The 18894-nt window shown below is 45.2% G+C and overlaps 1 long non-coding RNA gene across 1 annotated transcript in view; it reads right to left on the minus strand.

The window, feature by feature from the left end:
- Nucleotides 1-17450, minus strand: part of LOC125934513 (uncharacterized) — a 32541-nt gene extending 15091 nt beyond the window's left edge. The window contains exons 1-2 of the long non-coding RNA XR_007461440.1: nt 16768-17450; nt 8039-8206 (exon numbers count right to left, since the gene is read on the minus strand). This is a non-coding gene — a long non-coding RNA (uncharacterized LOC125934513). The remainder of the gene's footprint in view (nt 1-8038; nt 8207-16767) is intronic.
- Between the last annotated feature and the right edge of the window lie 1444 nt (nt 17451-18894).

Consider the following 18894-nt stretch of genomic DNA (forward strand, 5'->3'; position numbering starts at 1 on the left):
CATGGAAGGAGATCAAGGCAGTCAGGGGGTGCCGAAACCTCCTGTCGGGTCCAGCGTCTCCGCAAAGATAGGGACACTTCGGACGCCGCCCCCACCCCCTCCTCGAGCTCTCTCCACTCAAATTCCGCGGGGCTTTAGAATCCTTAGACTGTCTCCCGCTCCCAGGAAACCCCAGGCTTCTGTGGAGCCAGGAGACTGGCCATCCATCATCCTTATCTCTTGACTCTGGCGGCCCCAGGTCCCTGGCCTGGATGGGCCCAGGGGGCCAGGGGGGGTAGGGGCGGGGTGGGGCTGGGGGGGGGCTCGATAACAAGAAAAGCAGCTGTCCCCTGGGGGAACTTCAAAGTGCCTGGAGCTGAAATTTATGTGCAGAGTTGCTCACATTAGGGGTCACACGGCCATTCATCCCACAAATACTTCCTGAGCACCTACTATGTGCCAAGTGTTAGGCTCGGGGAATCTTGTGGGCCCAGAGATTTTGTTGTTTGTTGGGTTGCTATGTCTCAGTGAGCTAGGTTTGATGAATGGATCAGTTCATTAATTCATTAAGCATTTATTAAGGACCCACTATGTGCTGAAGGCTTCTGGGGACCCACAGCTGTTGGAACAGTTAGATGAACATGCCCCCTTCTGTGGGCAGGGTTTGAGTCCCCTCGTGTAGCGCTTCCGACCCTGGATTCAGGCAGACTTGGGCCAGTTACCAAACCTCGCTGGGTCTCAGCTTTCTTCGCTGTAAAACTGAGATAGTAATCACACCTATCCGTAGGGAGTGGGAGGAACAAAATGAAATAAGAAACTGTGGGTCAAAAGCCTAGCCCAAGCCTGGCAGATGGTCACTTTGTAACAAAACTGGCTGTTTTTATGGTTGCAGTTGACGGATACAATCACTCATTTATTATGCGTGTGTTGAGCCGCTATATACTGGGCAGTTGCTGGCAGGGCATCAGGCATGTTGGCCTCGGAGGGTTTGCAAGAGCCTCTAGCTCTCCCTCAGGTCTCTCCTCGGCTGAGGCCTCAAGGTATTCAAGAGGGGGTTCTGCGCGCGGCCCAGGAGACCCACTGACTCTGCAGCTACTCAAATCCTTTTCTCCTTAGACTCTAGAGGCCTTCCTTCTGCGGAGCTGAGATCTGCCTTTCTGAGATTTTCCCCACTAACGTCCTAGGTCTGTCATCTGGGCCTTACCCAAACTCTCAGAACCTCAGTTTATTCATCTGCAAAATGGAGCTACTCATAGTTCCTATCCCATTGGGTTATTGTGAGGATAAAATGACATAAAGATTAGGGGGCCTGTGTGGCTCAGTGGGTTAAGCATCCAATGCTCATGGTTTCAGCTCAGGTCATGATCTCACGGTTTGTGAGACTGAGTTCCGAGTCGGGCTCTGTGCTGACAGCACGGGTCCTGCTTGGGATTCTCTCTCTCTCCTACTCTCTCTGCCCGCCCCTTGCTCATGAACACACACACACTCTCTCTCAAAATAAATAAATAAACTTTAAAAAAATGAGATAAAATTGTAAAGCACTTGGCTCACGTCTATACAGTTAAGTCTTTAATAAGTGGTAGCCAATAACAATAAAAGAAGGACAGCCTTGGGAATCGATCAAACAGGAAGCAGGAGCAGCGGCAGGAGGAGGGGGAAGGAGTCAGAAAAGGTGTAAGGGCTATACTTTCTGGGGTGCCAAGCGGTTCTCAGTTCTCAGGGAACCTCAGTGTGGCAAGGGAGAGCACACAAGCTTTCCAAGGATGCTTCGTAGCTACGGAATTCACATAAACATGAGCAGAAAGGCACTTGGAGCTCATGTACGTTTCCACCCAGTGGGGGTGGAATTACGGCTTCCACTGCACAGATGAGCACAGGGAGGTGGCTCAAGAAGATGGATAGGTTTCCCAAGGTTGTGGAGCTAGGGCGAGCTGGCCTTCACCAGAGCCTCGTCCTCCTCTTCCTCCTGCCAGGACTGCAGGGGGAGCTCCCCATGGACTGTGCTGTGGGTGGAACTGTGTGCCCCACCCCCCAAATTCCTACGTTGAAATCCTAACCCCCAGTATCTCAGAACGTGACCACATTTGGAGACAGTGTCCTCACAGGAGTAAGGGAGTTAAAATGAGAGCATGAGGGTGGGCTCCCATCCAGGACTGGTGGCCTTATTACAAGGGGTAATTTGGACAGAGACACGCATGGAGGGAACGCGATGTGAACAGACAGGGAGAAGGCCTACAAGAGAGGCCTGGAATACACCTTTCCTGCACAACAAACACCCTGATTTTGGGTTTCCCAGCCCCCAGAACTGTGAGAGAATAAACTTCTGCTGTTGAAGCCACCTAGTGTGCGGGACTTTGTCACGCCAGCCCTACGGGCAGAGTGTGGAGGTCCCCCCAGACCGCGTGTATGTGGTAAGGGCTGAAGAATTCCCTAAAGATGTCTGAACAGGCAGGGGCGAAGGTGTGAGCCGTCATCCCGCCCCTCTCCAGAACCTGGGATGTTGGACAGAGCTGTGAGGCCAGCAAGGCCGTGTCTGACCACAAGGCCAAGGCCTTGGGATTGATCTTCCTGCTTCTTGTGGCTGAGAACTGAAAATCCATTTTCCTGGTGACTTCCTCTGGAAATTGAGATCACTGCACCTGCTGCTGTCCTCTGAGAAGACCTACGAGGCTCACCCTGTTCTCCCTGGGACTGGGGGTTTGTCAAAGAATCTGGGAATTACTGAGCTGGCTGCATTTCTTTCCTCCTCTCCTGTGATCTTTTTTCTCATTTTCCCTTCCTTCTCCCGCTTCACTCCTCCTGGACTCTGCTCTGCAGTATCCTCTCCACATACCACCCCAAGCCTGCTTCCTCCAACCCCCACTCCCCCCCAGGCTGCCCTCACCTGGTGGCACTCAGCAGGACAAGGGAGAGTCCAAAGCCCAAGGTTGCCTTGGAGACGAAGGCAGGAAAAGTCCACACTTGCAACTTTGGAGTTGAGAAGAAATTATCCAGAGCTGCTTTCTCCTCCCACCTTCCAGGGAGACTTGTTCTGGTCCCTGGCCTGGATACATTATTATATTTTGCTTTAATTGCATTAAAGCAAATGACTACGCCCCCTGTGGTTTGGATCAGGTCAAGGATCTGATAATCGATCCTGGCACAGTCTAGACAGGAGTCACTTTGAAGCTGTTTTTAGCAGGATGAAAACAAACAATTTTTCCAAAGTGGTCACATTAGGCAAACAGGCTGGTGGGTCATCTTTTTTGGAAGGGAGCATGTCCTGGCTCCAGGCTGCCTGCTCATGGACTCCCAGGCCCCTGGACCCCCTGGGAGGCAAAGGACTTAAGTAGAGATGTCATAGGCTTAGGCCTCCCACGATGTCAAACCCGGCCCAGGTGCCTGTCCCAAAAGCCAGTCCTGACTGCTGCCACTGGGCTCAGGCCTGAAAGGCAGCATAGAGCAGGGTGCTGTAGTGGGCCCAGGAGATGGAAGAAAGATAGAATCCACCCAGGACACTGCCAAAGGCCGACTCCTGTACTGCAAAACTATTCTCCTTCATCCAGAGGAAAGCCTCAGTGTGGTGCTAGCCTGTTCCCAACACCTCTCTAACGTTTGCTAACCTCCCCTTTTAACAAAGAGGGCAGGCCTAGCACTCTGCAGGGTGCTAAGATGGGCCCAGATTTGAATGACTTTCTTGCATTTATTTCCTACAGTTTCTTACAAATAAGACCAGTTTTCACTTGACGGGAAATGAACCATTGTTCAAGCACAGTAAGACAGAGACCCTGAAGGTAGGAGCTGAAAGGGGACTTTGGGAGGCAGTGCTGGGTCTCTCCCTCTCTTTCTCTCTCATACACACACACCTGATGCCAGTTCCTCACTCACCTGCTGTGTGACCTCTGGCAGACCCAGACCACTGTGCTCTCTGAGCCTCAGTTTCCCTGTGTAAGATGGAGTGGACAATGCTACCGCGAAGGTCACAGTGGGGATTTTCTGAGAGTGTATGTATGCAAAGCATCCAGATGGTACCTGGCATGGGGTCTGTGCTCTGCCTGCTGGCCTCGTTCCTTACAGGGGCCACAGTTCCCTTCGGCCATTCTCAGAGCCTTCGCTGGTCCCACAGTCAAAGCTGACTAAGCTCTGGGCTCTGTAGAAACAAAAGGAATCTGAAGCCTTCTGTCATGCTCTGGCTCGAGCTCCCTGGCCTTGGGCTTGTCTCATTCTCCCAGTAGCCTCAGTTTCCCCACTATCTTCAGAAGTTCTCATCAGATGATCCCTTGTAGCTCTGACATAACATTTTTTTTTTTTTTTTAAATTTTTGGGACAGAGAGAGAGAGACAGAGCATGAATGGGGGAGGGGCAGAGAGAGAGAGGGAGACACAGAATCGGAAACAGGCTCCAGGCTCCGAGCCATCAGCCCAGAGCCTGACGCGGGGCTCGAACTCACGGACCGCGAGATCGTGACCTGGCTGAAGTCGGACGCTTAACCGACTGCGCCACCCAGGCGCCCCTCTGACATAACATTTTGAGCAGTCACCAGAGAGCGGCAGTTCCATGGTAGAAGGCTCTGTATTAGCACACATATCTCATGCTCCTCCGGGCCCACAGTCTTGGCCATGGCCCAGCAGCACTGGCCTCCCCTGGGAGCAGGTTAGAAATGCAGACTCTCAGGCCCAGCCCAGGACTCCTGAATCAGAATATGCATTTTAGCAAGCGCTTGAAAAGCTGTTTTATATACAGCCAGTCTGAAAGAAGAATATGAAAATGCTTTTATATCTTCAAATGTATTTGTATCTATGGTGAAGAATTTTTAAAAACAATGAACACGTAATTTTTTTTTTCAAAAACAATAAAGCCATTACGAAAAGGTTCAACTAACCCAGCTCAGTTTAGAGATGAAATGATTTATGTAAATCTGGCGAACAGCTTTTTCTGGGGAATTTTCTTTCTGTGTAAATTCGGGTTGCCCACTTTTCATAGGTTCTTTGGCCTCGTCCCCACGAGTGTCTCCCTTCTGCCTGATTCCTGGAGGGCTGTGCGTGCATGTGTGTGTGTGTGTGTGTGTGTGTGTGTGTGTGTGACTGTGTTTCGCAGCTGATCCACTGAGCAGAGACTTCAGCAAAGTCAGCAAAACCAGGATGGAAATAAACTGAATTCCTGGGGGTTCCAGGATGAGCTGCAGGAGCACGGGAAGCCAGGCCTCAGATAAACCGAAGCAGTGTGCATGGTCTGTGGATTAGTCAGGCATCCCAGCCTTCCAGCTGGGCCCATCCCCTCCAGGGCTTCCTGCCTCTCCCTTGGGCCTCCGAGCCTCCAACTAGGCTGAGTCTTCTGCATCTCCTCAGCTCTGTAAGGAAAGCCCCAAACACTGGGCCGTCCATTTCAAGGAATTTATCCCCCAAAAGTGAGCACAATGTAGGCAAAGATCTTTGTTTAAGAATATTTATCACATACTACTGATAAGAGTGAAAAGCGAGAAAAAAAAAAATCCAAGTGTCCAAGAATAGGAAGCTGAAGTCACTTCGTGATGTAGTTTGATAGGGCAGGCAGTGCCTGGGAGCAGGTCAGCACTTACGCTCCTGAGTCAGCAGGTCCGGGCTTGAGTGATATTTTAGGCAAGTTATTTAGCCTCCCAAGCCTCAGTTTCCTTTGCTGTAAAATGGAGATGATCAGAATACGATATTCATTTTCTTGTTTTGAGGATTAAATGCGAACATGCATGGAAAATATTTAACACTGAGGCTGCTGCATGGTAAGCGCTTGGTACATGTTGGTTTACTGTGTTCCCGTTCAGATACAGAAAAATGGTGCCAATGAAGATTAATGACATGGAAACACATATGTGGTATGGTGAAAGTTAAGAAAGGAGATTATGACTCAGCACAATCCCCTTATAAGCATATGTGTAGGTACTCACATTTAAAGTGATACAGGGGCACCTGGGTGGCTCGGTCGGTTAAGCACCCGACTCCTGATTTCAGCTCAGGTCCTGAACTTGAGATTCTTGAGTTCGAGCCCTGTGTCGGACTCTGCGTGGACAGTGTGGAGCCTGCTTGGGATTCTCTCTCTCCCTCTCTCTCTCTCTGCCCCTCCCCCCTCAAAATAAATAAATGAACTTAAAAAAATAAAGTGATATGAACTAATAGCCACATAATGGAAATGTTGGAAAGAATGGCAAGTGGTTGGGCACCATGGAACCCTGTCTCATTTGTCAGGCTCACTCCCATCACCTCTGCCTGGGAATGACAGGGAAAATCAGGGTTGGACCCATCTGTGCTAAGGACCATAAAGACAAAACAAAAGTGGTGCAAACGGAGTGCTTCCTAGGAGCCGGGTATACTACTGGCAAATTTATTTTTCACAACCACCTATGAGGTGGATACTATTAATATTCCCATTTTATAGATGAGGAAACTGAGGCATAAAAAGGCTGAGTAATAATTAGCCCAAGGTCTCACAGCCAGAAAGTGGTTAAAGGATGGTTTCAAACCCAGATCTTAATCACTCTGATTAATCACCGTTATACCACCTCCTAGACATCTCATTTTACAAAGAAGGAAACTAAAGTCCAGAGAAGCAGAGCCTCTGGCCCAAGGCCACACAGCAAAGCAGGGGCAGAGCAAGAACTAGGACTAGGACATCCTGGGGCCCAGGCTTTGAGGCTCCGTTGTATCCCGGACTGTGGCCAGGGCACCTGGGCAGTTAGTGTTTGCCCTGCTCCACAGCCAGAGCTCTGGACGGTGGGGGAAATCCAGGTCCTTGGCAAGCAAAGGAGGCAAGCCATGAAACGCCTGTACCTTTGCCCTGGAGCACTAAGCCCCGCTTTAAATCCTGTGTAATTTAAGGCAAATGTAATCCATATGGCTCTGTTCATTTACAGTTAAATCTTCAAAATATTGTGTTTTAAGAGCTGTTACTTACAAAGCCTTCAAAACCTGTTAAATAAGAGTCAGCTCCCCCATGCCTCCTTCCCACCCCCATCCTGACCCCAGGCCAGCCCCTCCCTGCACCCTCCGCTTCCCCCTTCTCAACTGGGCTCATACCCGCATATGGCCGGACTGCAAAGACACTCATTCAGACTTGGAAACCTGGATGTGGGCACAAGGAGGCCATCACCAGGGTTTCAGAGCAGCGTTATTTATGGCCCCCCTGAGGTGGAAAACAATGGAAATGTCCATCCATGAGAGAATGGATGAATAAGTTGTGGCAAATTCATACAATGTAATGCCATACAGCAGTAAGAACTAATAAACAAGACCCACACATGTCAAAATGGATGAATCTTGCCCACATATTATGGGGAGGGAAAACCACAATCAGTAAAAGAAAGTTATCTTATGTACTAAAAAGATCAAGTCCAGGGGCGCCTGGGTGGCTCAGTCGGTTAAGTGTCTGACTTCAGCTCAGGTCATGATCTCATGGTCTGTGGGTTCGAGCCCTGCGTTGGGCTCTGTGCTGACAGCTCAGAGCCTGGAGCCTGCTTCAGATTCTGTGTCTCCCTCTCTCTGCCCCTCCCCCACTCATGCTCTGTCTCTCTCCCTCTGTCTCAAAATAATAAATCAACATTAAAAATATTTTTTTTTAAGTTTGAGTCCATTTCACAGATGGTGGGGGGGGGGCGAAGGAAACAATTTAATATTTGTCAGCTATGTAACACTTATTGAAAGCTTACTTGCCAGGCTCTGCAGGAGATGTTAATACTATTTTCATTTCATAGGTGAGAAAACTGAGGCTGGAAACTTCCTCAAGGTCATGCAGCTTGTAAACCACAAGGTCAGAATACAAACTGTGGCTTTTTGCCTCCCAGCTCACAGGCTAGATCACATGATGTTGAGGCAGGCATTGTTATTTGATCTTTACCCACAATTCTTTGAGTTTGGTTTCATTATTGCCAATTTTATAGATGAGGAAACTGAGGCTCTGAGTCATCAAGTGACCTGTTAATGGTTGTTCAGGGAGTTAATCCACAGAAACCAGACCAGGGAGCCTCTTGATTCCTTGTCCAGTGCTCTTTCCATACCAGCCCTTGTCTGGAGATCTGGGGCCGGTGGGAGAATATGACCATTTTTACCGTTACCTTCCAATTTTTTGAAGCTGTATGCAATGTGGTTACTTCCAAGGAGAATGAAGGCCCCAAAACCACCTCGGCCAGGTTTGGGGCACAGAGTCGTATGTAAAGGGAGAACCTCGTGGACCTTGGGTCTTGAAGCCAACTCCACTTTCATTCATGACCTGCCTCCTGTCCCTGCAACAAACAGATGGCACACTTAAATTGGGTGTTTTGAGGAGAATTTAAGAAAGAGATTATCCATAAATTTATGGGCGGGGTGTTGGAAAAGCAACAGTCATAGTGCAAGACTCTGGGGCTGGCAGAGAAGCAGGCTGTTACCACCTAGGTCTGGGGGGCAAAGGGAGCTGCTTCGAGCTGCAGCCATTTGTAGAAGGTGCAGCCAAGCCAGCAAGGAGGGACTTGAGGAAATATGCCCAGCCTCACGCTCCTCCTTCCCTCAGACCCCCAGCCAATACTCCTTTCAGCCAAATCCAACGGGAAATAGAAGGCAACGAGACTTGACGCAGTTCATACAGGTCAGCCTCTCAGGGCACAGAGGACCATGGGGAGAGCCAGAAGCTGAATCCAGAGGGACCAACAGAAGATAGTCACGCATTCCACAGTAAATATCGGCTTTCCTTCAGACCTGCACAGCCTGACCATTTCTTCCAACCTCCACAGGCCACCCCTGGTCCGAACCACTATCACCCCTCGGCTAGATTAATGCAGGAGATTCCTAGGTGGTCTTCCAGCTTCTATTGTCTGTTCTTAACAATCAGAGTGATTCTTATAAATTGAAAGTCACACCATGTCACTCCTGTGCTCAAAATCTTCAAAGAGCAAAGGCCAAAGTCTTTACATAACCTCACAAGTTCCTGTATAACCTAGCATCCCCCCCATGCCCCCTTGACCTATTTTTCCCACTCCTCACTCTGCTGCAGCCACTCTGACTTCACTCTTCTTTGATAGGTAGGGGGAGTTCCTGCTTTAGGGCCTTTGCCCATCCCTCCGCGTGGAATGTTCTTCCTCCTGTCTCCTTCACCTCTAATCAAGTCTAATCCTGCTCAGAGACCTACTCTGACCCTCCTTTGTAAGACTGCAAACTATTTCCCCATCTCTCACTACTACTCCTGGTCCCCATCATCTGCCTCTAGTCTTCTTTTCCCCAATCACTCAGCATCTTTGACCAGGCCCTATAAACTACCTATTTGTTATGTTTATTATCTGTCTCTCCCCACTAGAACATAGGCTCCATGAGCATGTATCTCCAGAACTTGGAAAATAGTAGGTATTCAATACGTAACCATTGGATGTTGTTGAATGATTACGATGAGGTTGAGGCAAGATCAGGCTTGGGATTTTCCAGTTAGAAAATGGGAGACGATGGGTAGAGACAGTGAGAAGATTAGTGGATCCTATATGAGGGGAAGTGGAAAAAAATGTCAACATGGAATTATCTGTTACATACCCGTTAAAAGTCGTGTGTTACCAACAGATATCAAGGGCCTGAACATCAAGGGCCTTTGACTTAGCAATTCCACTTTCAAGAATTTGTACTAAAGAACATATCCTAGATTTGGGGTAAAAATTTAGTCACAATGAAATTCTTCGCAGTGTTGTTTATAAGAGTGAAAAACTGAAACCAAAGTAGGTGTCTCGCCCTTCCCCCTAATTGTGGAATGTTTATCTAAACTATGTTACAGCCATCAGATGGAATACTATGCAAACATTAAATGTATTCATTGACTTGAAAATATGTTTCTGATAATTGCTCAGTGGAAAAACACATTACAAAACAGCATTACTGTCTAATCGTGTTTAAGTAAAATATATTTTATTGTCAACAGTCTGAAAAGCTATAATCTAAAATATTAATGGCACTTAGTCTTTGGATGACCACTATATGTGTATTTTATTTCCTTTTGTCTCTATTTTCTAACTTTGCTTCAAGGAATTTGGACTATTTATTTTTTAAACTACATTTATACTTTTTTTTTTAATTTTTTTTAATGTTTGTTCATTTTTGAGAGACAGGGAGAATGTAAGCAGGGGAGGGTCAGAGAGAGAGACAGAGGATTCCAAGCTGGCTCTGTGCTGACAGAAGAGAGTCGGATGTGGGGCTTGAACTCACGGACTGCGAGATCATGACCTGAGCTAAAGTCCAACGCTTCACCGACTGAGCCACCCAGGCACCCCATTTATACTTTTTAAACAGCACGTATTTATGAGTTCTTGGACAAATAACTTGACTTCCCTGGGCCTCAGTTTCCTCATATTTAAAAATAGAAATAAAAACAGCTTTGGGGAGGTAGGTGGGGGGATGGGTTAAACGGGTGATGGGTATTAAGGAGGATACTTGTTGTGATGAGCACTGGGTGTTATACATAAGTGATGAATCACTAAATTATACTCTGAATTATACCTGAAACTAATGTTACCCTATAGGTTAACTGGAATTTAAATAAGAACTTGAAATAAACAAACAAAAACAGATATAAAAACGGCTTCAAATCCTTCCTGTTTCACAAGAGTGGTTCTTAGATGTGTACTGGAGGAACTGGCCAAAACTCTAAGAGAAGATGAAGAATTAAGAGAAGAAGGATTGAAAGGGAAAAGATAAAACTATCACCATTTGTAGTGACTACGTATTTTTAAAAAGTTTTTTAGCGTTTATTTTTGAGAGACAGGGTGTGAGTGGGGGAGGGGCAGAGAGTGAGGGAGACACAGAGGGAGAGGGAGGCACAGGCTGCAAGCGCCCTTGCAGTGACTATGTTTATTGACTTAGAAAAATCAATTCCACCTACAAAAATTAACATCTCCCCATGCCAGCAATAGTCAACTAGAAAATACAGTTTAAAAATATAATGCCATTCATAAGTGGTAACAAAGACGACAGTCGCTGGGAAGTGATTAAGAATGAAGCCAACATATTGTCTCCTTTCAGTATTTCTATTCAACATCGAAGTGTTTATTTTAGTCACTGCAATGATAAAAGAAAAATTAATGAAAGGAATACAGCTTGGAAAAGAATTAAAATTGTCTTTTTTCACAGATTATACGATTGTGTGTGGAAAAACTTAAGAAATCTACAATAGAAACTACTAAACTCAGGACACAAGGTCAATATTTTAAAAAATCAATTTTTAGGGGTGCCCAGGGGTGTCAGTCAGTCCATTAAGTGTCTGACTTCAGCTCAGGGCATGATCTCCCAGTTCATGAATTCCAGTCCCGTTTGGGGCTCTGTGCTGACAGTTCAGAGCCTGGAGCCTGCTTCGGATCCTGTGTCTCCCTTTCTTTCTGTGCCCCTCCCCCAATTGTGCTCTTTCTCTGTCTCTCAAAAATGAATAAACATTGAAAAAAATTTTTATCAATTTTTATCTCTATGGTAGCTTGAACAGTTTAAAAATTAAATAAAAATAATATAATTACAATAACTCTAAAATCCATAAAATTCTTAGAAATAATTTTGTTAAAAGATGTATACTACTTCTATACCAAAAGCTACAAAATATTGATAAAATACATTAAAAAGACCTAAACAAACGGAACTCTTTGCTATGTTCATAGATTAGAAGATTCAATACTGTTGAGATATTAATTCTTTCCAAATTTATGTATAGATTCAACATAATCTCATTCAAAAGTACTGCAAAATATTAAAGATCTAATATGTGAGAACTGAAACCATAAAACTCTTAAGAAAACATAGGCAGTTATCTATATGCCATTGGCCTTAGCAACGTTTTTTAGATCTGTCTCTACAGGCAAGGGAAACAAAAGCAAAAATAAACTACTGGGATCACATCAAAATAAAAGGCTTCTGCACAGTGAAGGAAACCATTAACAAAATGAAAAAGCAATCTACTGAATAGGAGAAGGTATTTGCAAATGATGTATCTGATAAGGGGTTAATATTAAAAATATATAAAGAACTTACATGACTCAACACCAAAAGCCTCAAAATGATCCTATTAAAATGGGAAGAAGACGTAAATAGACATTTTTCTAAAGAAGACATACAGATGGCCAACACATGAAAAGATGCTTAACATCACTAGTCATCAGGGAAATGCAAATCAAAACCACAGTGAAATATCACCTCACATGTGTCAGAATGGCTAGTTTCAAAAAGACAAGAAATAACAAGTGTTGGCAAGGACATAGAGAAAGGAGAAGCCTTGTGAGTTATTGTTGGGAATGTAAATTGGTGCAACCACTGTGGAAAAATAGTATGGAGGTTCCTCAAAAAGTTAAAAATAGAAATACCATACAATCCAGTAATTCTAGTACTGACTATTTACCCAAAGAAAATGTAAACACTAACTTGAAAGATACATGCACCCTTATGTTTATTGCAGCATTATTTACAACAGCCAAGATACAGGAGCAACCCAAGTATCCACTGATTGAATAATAGATAAAGAAGCTGTGGGGGTGCCTCGGTGGCTCAGTCAGTTAAATGTCTGACTCTTGATCTCAGCTCAGTTCATGATCTCATGGTTTGTTAGTTTGAGCCCCGCATTGGGCTCTGCACTGACAGTGTGAAGCCTGCTTGGGATTCTCTCTCTCTCCTTCTCTTTCTCTGCCCCTCCCTCCACCCCCAAAATAAATAAGTAGGCTTTAAAAAAAAAACTGTGGTGTGTGTGTGTGTGTGTGTGTGTGTGTGTGTATTCTCTATATATAGAATGGAATATTACTCAGACATAAAAAAAAAAAAAGAATGAGATCTTGCTGTCTGCAACAACAGGGATGGACCCAGAGGGTATTAAATGCTAAGTGAAACAAGTCAGACAAAGACAAATACCGTATGATTTTACTTATATTTGGAATCTAAAAAAAACAAAACAAGCAGAAACAGACCTATAAATATAGAGAACAAACTGGTGGTTGCCAAAGCAGAGGGAATAGAAGGGTGGGCAACACGGGTGAAGGGGAGTGAGAGGTTCAGGCTTCCAGTGATGGAATAAATAGGTCACGGGGATGAAAGTTACAATGTAGGGAATATGGCCCATGGTATTGCAATAGCATTGTATGGTGACAGGTGGTAGCTACATTTGTGGTGAGCATAGCATAACCTGTAAAATAGTCAAATCACTACGTTGTACACCTGAAACTAATGTAACATTGTGTGTCAACTTTACTTCAATTAAAAAAATTGTTTAAAAAATTATAGCAAGAGTTTCTTTTTTTTTTTTAATTTTTTTTAACGTTTTATTTATTTTTGAGACAGAGAGAGACAGAGCATGAACGGGGGAGGGGCAGAGAGAGAGGGAGACACAGAATCGGAAGCAGGCTCTGGGCTCTGAGCCATCAGCCCAAAGCCCGACGCGGGGCTCGAACTCACGGACCGCGAGATCGTGACCTGAGCTGAAGTCGGCCGCTTAACCGACTGAGCCACCCAGGCGCCCCTATAGCAAGAGTTTCTTGAAGTACAATTTAATTTTTAAATTTATATGGAAATGTAAACAACCTTAAATATTCAAATCAATCTTCAAAAAAGGCAACAAAGTTGAAAGACTTATCCTACCTGATTTCAAGACTCACTATAAAGCTGCAATAATCAAGGCCATGTGGTAGTGGCCTAAGATGAGATATATACATCAATAAAATAAAATAGTGTCTGGAAATAAACTGACACAAATATATGGTCAGTTGATTATCAGCAAAAGTTCCACAGCAATTCAACGGGGGAAAGAAACCACTTTTCAATGAATTGTGTTAGAACAACTAGATGTATGTGTGAAAAGAAAATGAATCTGAATCCCTACCTCATACTATACTCCAAAATCAAGTCCAGAAGAATCAAGGATCTAAATGCAAAAGTTAAAATCATAAACCATCCAGAAGCAAACAGGAGAAAATTTTCAACCTTGGGGTAGACAAATATTTCTTGGGGAGATCTCAATAGGTTATGCATGTGTTGGGGCAGAGACTATGTGGGAACTCTGTAAATTTCCACTCAACTTTGCTATGCACCAAAAACTGCTCTTAAAAGAATAGTCTGTTAAAAATTTGATAAGTTAGACTTCATCAAAAATGAACTTCTGATCATCAAAAGACATCATTTAATGATGAAAAGATAAGGCATAGATAAGAGAAAAAATATATATGCATACACACACACACACACACACACACACACACACACACACACATCAGAGGAATTGCATCCAGAATATATAGGAACTCTTAACAACTCAACAATGAAAAGAACAACCCAATTTAATACAAAAAGACAAAAGAGTTGTATAGATACGCTACAAGGGATATAGAAATGGCCAATAAGCCCATGAAAAGGTGCTCGACATCATAAGATATAGGGAAAAGCAAATTAAAGCCAATCTGAAATACTCACTATATACCAGAATGGCTAAAATTAAAAACACAGACAACATCAAGCGTTGGTGAGGATGTGGATCTTACATTTCTGGTTGGACTGTAAAATGGTAAAACCACTTTGGAAAATTCTTTGGCAGTTTCTTTTGAAGGTAAAATACATCTACCCTATAACCTAGCAATTATTTTCCTAGGAATGAAATGAAAATATGCGTTATATATGTGTATAAATTTGTGTGAATATTTACAGCAGTTTTATTCCAATAGCCAAAAGATGGAGAAGCCTTAATGTCCATAATTAGGCAAATGGATAAACAACTTCTTACAATGGTATGCTATCCAGCAATAAAAAAGAGCAAGTTACTGATACATGCAATGGTATAAGTGAGTCTGAAAAACGCTCTGAGTGAAGAAGGCAGCCATAAAAGTACATCTGTGATCCTATTTATTAGATGAAGCTTTAGTACAGGAGAAACTAATCTGTGGTGATGAAAATTAGGAAGGCATTTGCCTTTTGTAGGAGACTGACTTGAGTGATGGAAAAGTTTTACATCTTTACTGTGGTAGTGTTACATCAGTGAATAATATACTTGTCCAAACTCACCCAACTTAAACTCGGTGCATTTTCGTGCACACGTCATAACTCGAAACAAAAATTCTGTAAAGCTAAAAAACACTCCACATAAGGTAAAAGGGTCTGGATCTATCAAAATTAAAGATTTTTAAAATGGAGAATAATGTAGATATAGTAAAGGGATGACAGATGAAGGAAGGTAATTTGCACTGCCCAAAACTAACAAGAATAAAAGCGAACTCTTGACAATGAACCAGAAAATAGCCTTAGGAGAAAATTAGCCAAGGATAGGAGTTAGTAGTTTACAGTTGTCAGTCAAATTGGGCATACGCATATATATTATCTGGCCATTCTATTCCTAGCTATAGATTCCAGTGAAGTCCATAAAGAACATATTCTATTATATTCAGGATAGTATTATGTGTGAGATGAGTTGATAGCAATCTGCAATCAACTGGATGGTGAGAAGTTGTATTAACTCAACCCTCTGCATCTGAGGTCACATACACACGAACATGTTTATTGAGGACATACTATATTCCAGTTAGGATTGTGTGTTACATAAATTAACTCATTTAGTCTTCACAAGAAGGAGGAATTGTCATCACTCCCCATTAACGGAGAAATTAAGGCACAGAGCCATCAGGTATCATTCTGAATGTCACAAAGCTAGTCACCTGCAGAACCAAGATTCCAACCCTGCAAGCCTGAAGCCCACACCATCAACTGTTTGCTATGCTTCCTCTGTATGAATGCAGGGGAAGAAACTCAGAACCTTGAGGCCCAAGACTTAGGGCCGTCCACCATGGAATATGAACAGTCCTGTAAAAATGGTTAACCCAAAGCAAGGAGGGTCTGTGCCTTCAGCCCAAATAAACATACTGCCAGCATTTCCTCAAATTCAACAGTGGAAGGGAGAGGGCCAGGTGGGAGCCCATGTGGTTTTGATAGAGTGGCCATTCAAGCGGAGCTTTAAATATTATAGTGGCACTGTTTGCGCAGTTAAATTTAAGGATCTGTCAGTTTATGATGAATTTTTATTTTTAAGGGTTTCAAGTAAGCTGTAAACATTCACTCTGGACTGAAATTCTCCCCATTTAACACCTAAGAGGGCCACGGAGAGAGAGCAGAGTGGGGGGAGCTGGAGGTGAGCACGGAGGGTGCTAAGAGGCTGGGCACTGGTGTCGGGGGACACCTTCCCACCTGTATCTCCAGGAAGGGATTTGAGGGGCCGGTACCCTATCGTGCAGGGAGGCCAACTGCTTCCCCAAAGGAAGCAAGGCCATTCTCTTCGCAACCCAATTGAGTTTCTCCTTCCCCACTTATTGTCATTAAACTTCCGCAGGGAATTTATTGGTACCTGGAAAGTCAAAAGAATCTAGTTCAGCCACGGCTTAACGAAGGCACTCAAATAATACTGCTGTCTCCTGGCCTGGTTCTGCAACGTGGGGTGCTCCCTTCTCAGACATGCTTTACCTCCATAGTAGCAAGACAACAAAAGAGATTATCACATGTCCTTCACAGCCTTACACCTACTGAAAAGAGAAGGCAGGAGTCTCTCCCATCTGGACTCTGATTGGCTGGAGTTGGGCCACATGCGCATCCCTGGACCAATCACCGGAGGGAGGCGTAAGGGGAGGGCTGAGCCGCTGAGTCTTTTGAGTCAAGCGTGGAATTTGGGCCAAACCGCTTGGGCTGAGGGTGGTAGAGGAGTGGTGCCCTGCAGGACACTGGGGGTACCGGGCCGGGTTTGGGGGTGAGGCTGCTGGGTAGGAAAAAACCCCAGCTGTCTACTGCAATCATCACTACCATTTTACAAAGGAGAAAGCAGAGGCTGAAATGTTACCGCTTTGAGTGAGGTGATCCAATGTTGGACGGGACTGTAATCCACGTCTTCCTTAGCACAGAGCCCGCAGGATTTCGGCAAGACCTAATTGCCTCTCAATCCAGAGGGAGAAGGAGATTCCTTAACCCAGGCTGCTAGCTACCTTCCCTCTTGAGCTTTGGGTCACCTTCCTGCCCTGAGCTCAAAAGGCAGCAGCCAAGAGGAGGAAGAGGCTTGAGATGACGTCACGTGGGGAATTCCTGAAGGCACTGGGGTGGCTTGGAGAAGGCTTGGAGCTGAGAGGCGCCCCCAACATCCGGGCACCTTCCTGGGAGCAGCCCATGCAGCTGCCAACGCCAGAGCGGGGGCCGGTGGGTACAAACCACAAGGAGGTAGATACAAGAGAAACCCATAGACACTGAGGGCTGTTTCAGGGTGCAGGGGGATAGGAGAAGGGGCCTGGAAGAAGGTAGAGGAAGGAGGGAGGAAGGAAGGAGAGGGGTGGAGTGGGAGGGGCAAGCAGGGGCCCACCGGATGTCCTGAACTTGCCCAGATGATTCCCAGGGCATCTTGTGCGTTGGTCATAAGGTCAACTCTGTGACGTGGGATTCTCAGACGGTGACTTAGCTAAGTCAGCAGCAAAACCCAGACAGAAATTGTCATCTCCTAATCCTCCCTCCCCGAGCCAGGAGACACCTCCTAAATTCCAGCCCAAATGGTTTCTATGGAGCCCTAGTGACAAGAAAGTACGGCGGTGAGACCTCAGCCTTCGCCTCCGTCAGAGTGGGTTTGAATCCTTCCCTGACACTCCCCAGCTGTGTAATAGGGAACAGGACACTTCTCGTCTCTGAGCCTCTACCTCATCTGAAAACGAGAAGGATTCCTACCTCCCAGGGCTGTGAGAACCTAGTGAGCTAATGCGTGCCAAGTGCCCGGATGGAGTGAGAGCCCAGCACACCTGGAGTAACTGTGCATCTGGAACCCCCTCGGGGTCCTCCCCACTTCGGGCCCTTGCACAGCGCCCCCCACTGACTCAGAAATAGGTTCCAGGTGCCACAGACAGGAAGCGGAGGGGCCCCCTCCCCAGGCCTCCTCTAGCCTGCCTCCTGGTGCCCACCGACACACAGGTCTCTTTCACCTCCATCTGCAAGAACCCGGCAGCTGATTTAGGAGTGTGCTCAGGGCCCAGAATGTAAACCGTTTCTCACCAGGAATGTGTAAACAACCCATAAAGCAAAGGATTTGGGGCCTAGTCACGTGGCCCGGCTGCCCATAAAACCAAAGCATTGATGTCTGCTCTCCAGCAAGTTTCTAAGCCAGGGGAATGATGGAGGGGCTGCGTCCTGGGAACCTGTAATCTCCCACCATACATCTGAGGTGGCATGTTTGAAGTCCTAGGATGAGTTATTTATATTATTTTTGTGCTGCGTACTGAAAGGGCATTAGCCCAAACTGCTGGCAACGGGGCTTACAGCAACCTGGCCACTTAAAAATATAGGGGGGGAAAAGGTATCCCTCTGGCAAGTCAATCATGAGCCTGAGTTTCTCTGGGCAGCCATATAATCAAAGCCAGATCGTCTAGTTTAGACTTCCCCACGCCCAGCTGTTCAAGGACCACCTTCTCAATTTCTGCCATATCCTGGTACCACCTGATCTATTATTTATTTAATGGCATTTACTTTAAATCAGTACCTTTTTTTTTTTTTTTTTTTTTTTTTTACTTAGCTTCAATCCAGACAATATCCATGAAATCAGGTATTTGGTATCTTAGTTTAATTCTTTTCTACATTAAAATATATTCACAAGGTAAAACAACAAATGTTCACTTTGTGTTATATAAAATTATCTAGCTTACCACTAGTGTACCACAATTTGGGAACCACTGACCTGGTGGAACATGTTTATTATACAAATTGGGAAGTTGAGGCCCATAGAGGAAGGGTCTTACCCAAGGTCATGCAGCCATTTAGGGGCTGGACTGGGAGCTGCCTATTTAATGAGCATTTACTCTGCACTCAGCCCTTGGCTAAGCCCATTATTCAGATTTCCCGATTCACGTAACAATGAGGTGGTGTCTGTCACTGTCCCGATTTTGCAGATGAGGGAGCTGAAGCTGAGGTTAAGTGGCTTGTCCAAGACCACATAGCT

The sequence above is a fragment of the Panthera uncia genome (assembly GCF_023721935.1).
Source record: "Panthera uncia isolate 11264 chromosome A1 unlocalized genomic scaffold, Puncia_PCG_1.0 HiC_scaffold_17, whole genome shotgun sequence".
Lineage (NCBI taxonomy): Eukaryota > Metazoa > Chordata > Mammalia > Carnivora > Felidae > Panthera > Panthera uncia.